General features: G+C 36.0%; 1 protein-coding gene across 2 annotated transcripts in view; it reads left to right on the top strand.

The window, feature by feature from the left end:
* TUBGCP3 (tubulin gamma complex associated protein 3) overlaps window positions 1-3559 on the top strand; it is an 83968-nt gene that overhangs the window by 49341 nt on the left and 31068 nt on the right. The window lies entirely within an intron of this gene.

Genomic DNA, 3559 nt, shown 5'->3' on the forward strand with positions numbered 1-3559 from the left:
CCCCCCCCCCCAAGTATTTTTCTTAAGTTGTGGAACAAATTCAGAAACAGTGTTTCATAATTTTGTTATAAAATCACATTCCTATAAGGGACTTCTATGAACAGACCAACTGTAAGTCTTGCTTCTTTCCCTTCAACTCCTTTTCAGGAGTGTCTGTGGGCGTAACAACTCTTTCTTCATTTCCTGGCAATATGGTATTCTGTCCCCTTTTTAAGATATTCTTTCAAATGACTAAATCTATCGGGAAAAAAAGAGACCCAGTCCTTTACTATATCTTCTCTCCTGCCTGTTTGCATGGGTTTCATGGTCACACTTCCTGTTTTCTAAATCTCCTTTCTTCTTACCATATAGAAGACCCACACAAATACAGATTGATCATTTATACAAGAGAATTAAGACTGACTTTAAAGTTTATATTAATTAACAAAATAAATGCATCTTTCTATTGTGGAGATCCTGGGCATTACAAATATATTTAAATGTTTTCAAACAGCAGTTTAACTTGTTTCCATTGTAGTTGTGTTATTTTTGTCATGCCAAAATTGTGTCCCTTTATTCTTTAATGTACTCCTATAGCTATACAAAAACTTTTCTGTATTCTTTTGTATTTATGAGGTTACTTGCTCAACAAAAGAAAAATCTGTTGGTGGTGATACTTGAGTTCTAACCAACCCTATTATGCCTGCACTTGTATATTTCTTTTTGTGTAATCTGTCACTATTCTGTGATCCCCTTAATGTACTTAATAATATGGTGAGGTAAGGAAGGACTTTTAGTCTTAACTCTGGATTCCTTTGTTTTTTGTCCTTTTATCTTTATTTGGCCATATGTGGGGGGGCTTTTTATTGCTTTAATATTCATTTGTATATTTTATATAGGCACATAAGAGAATAAGACAGCTTAGTGTATTATGAAAATGTAGTCAGACATCAAACCATATTCCATTTCAAAATATGCTACTTAATGAGTGTAGTACAGAGCCTTAGAAATAGTTAATATGTTACACTTGTATGTAAAGCTAAGTCATCTTTAAACAAATTATGATGTATCAGGAGATGCTGAGTTAGTTTCTTGTAGTTAAGATATTATAAAGATGTGGATTTAAATAATATAAAGACAACTTTAGAGTATGTGATGTGTCATCTCAATTCTAGTTTGTTTATTGGTAGGGGTAAAATCACCAATCCTGTTTAACATTGTACTTTTCAGAGAAAGGTATTGTCTGGAATCTGTTGCATCCAAGCAAGTTCTAGATGAATGAAAATATTGGCAAATGTTGATAGGTTGTATTTATCACTCTAATAGTCACTTATTTTAAGTACTTGGTGTTTCTTAAAATTTTGCTAAATGCAAGTCCAATTAGATAACTTGCTCAAAATTTTATAATTCAGGCATAAATTGTTGAATAATTGTGTGAAAACAGTGCTAATAAAACAGTGGGCCAAGCAAAATTGTATGCTTTTAGTGTCATAGAGATTTACTTTGTGTAGAAATATCATTATGATAAATATGTTCATGTATAATTTTTTTAAGTTATAACTGAAGAAGTATTATCTTTTTTTTAATTTTACAAATCTACCACATCATACATTTCCTAATATGTTACTGAAAGTATGGATTTGCCAGTGGGGAAAAGAAACATTCCTGTATCTATTTCCAGTCCTGTATATGGAAGGAAAGAGAGCTAGTGTCACTTGCATTTTTAACTTTTTGGTATTTTCATTGTAACATTTCGGTGTCATTGGTAGCAATACCAGTAGATTATAAATTTTCCTGCTGGTATACTTAGCTTGTTATATGCCTAACATTTCTACAACATGAAAGCCTTACTGCCCTAGAACATAAGTTGGTAATCTTCTGTGTGTCTTGTGCAAAATATTAGGTAGCTTCACTTCTATAAGCTGCTTACTATCAGTGCCAACAAAACAGGGGACTCTTGATTTTGTGGAGATAGGGAACCATATTTACTGTAGCTGTCACATTCTGTATAACCTCTAGCTTGTTTTTGTCTTGGTTTCTGTTTGGAAAAGCAAATGTGTCATCAAATTGTATAGCACTTTTGTAAGAAGAAAATATCCCTACTTCCTCATAGGTAGGGGAAGAGAGTGAAGTTATGATTTGACTTTTGTGTCACCTTGGAACAGGGTCAAACCTGGGGTTGAAAGTCATGTGTTCCTAATTCCCAGTCTCATGTTTAGTCCAGGAAACTGCGTTTGGAAGCCCCCGTTGTCCCACACTTTTTTTTTTTTTTTCCATCCCCTGCCAATCTTTATACTCTTGGCTCTCCACTGTCCCCCTGCATCTGTGAAAGGAGAGGGGTAGCTTAGTGGAGCTTCATATTGCTGCAGGCAGTTCTAGGTGCCTCCTGTCTGATCACTAGAGGAGGCAGCAATGTTTTGAAACATTCCAGCCAAGAGCAGGGTAGGGCCATATGCGTGTCTCCCTAGCTCAGATGTTTGCCTTTTGAAGCGTTTCCAGGTGTATTTTACTTGGTTTCAGTTGTTACATCTGTCCTCACTCATGGTCTGACATTTATTTTTTAATAGTGGCAATAATCATGGTATTTTAATCTGTGGAGCAGGTATCCCTAGAGGAGGTTTAGAAGTGAAGACTGAGTCATTCAGTTTACTGGACTCCTAATACTAGAACATGAGCTTAGTATCTGAAATTGAAGGAAGAAATCAAATAAATAAACTACCTATGTATATTTGTATTATCTGTACATTCCTTTTCCAGCAACCCATGTTTAGGTGCCTTGCACTCAGCAAAGAGAGCACTCTTTTAAGCTGTCAGTCTAAGATGGATATTATTATGCATTATTAGTCTGACCTTCAAGGTTTGTTGTCTTCCTGGTTGATTTGTTAGCTGTATTTATTTTGCCCCTTAGATTCAAAACACTCTGGAGAGAAGAGTTTCTCCTCAAGTGCAGAACTTCACAGCATGTGATCTTGGGGGCCCCTAATATAACTCTTCACTCCTCCATGAAGGTTTCCCTGCTTAATGTTGACCATAGAATTATAGTAAAGACAACAGCTTTGGCATTCATGAGCTCAAAAGTTGCAACAGATGGTCTTTATAAGACTTAGCTTCATTTGGAAGATAATCAAAAGTTAACTGGAAGTTGTGACAATGTGGCTGGAAGGCCAGTCTCTAATACTGGGGACAGACTGAATTAAATAGGGATCTTTGGTGATATCTTGTAGTCAGTTTGCCAACTGCATTTGTATCTATTGACCATTTCTGCTTCTTCCAGTTGTCTGATTCATATGTTGGTCAATCAGTTGCCATATCTGATCAAATTGCTGTTTTGCCTTTGTCTATACTCATTTCTTTAGTAAGGAAATGATGCCACATGTTGGAAATGTGGCTTTTTGGTATGATTTTTAGAGAACCCCAGGGACATGTATAAGAATACATCAACAGAACCTTATTATGGCAGGAAAATCAAGTGATAAAAATTAGATTGTGTTTATCAGGGGTGACCACCAGGATCTGGGGGAACGTTTGTTCACCAGAGCGCCCCAAGGGATGACGAGGTCGAACGGTCACAAACTCCTGC

The sequence above is a fragment of the Crocodylus porosus genome, unplaced genomic scaffold (assembly GCF_001723895.1).
Source record: "Crocodylus porosus isolate Cpor-Errol unplaced genomic scaffold, CroPor_comp1, whole genome shotgun sequence".
Classification (NCBI taxonomy): Eukaryota; Metazoa; Chordata; order Crocodylia; family Crocodylidae; genus Crocodylus; species Crocodylus porosus.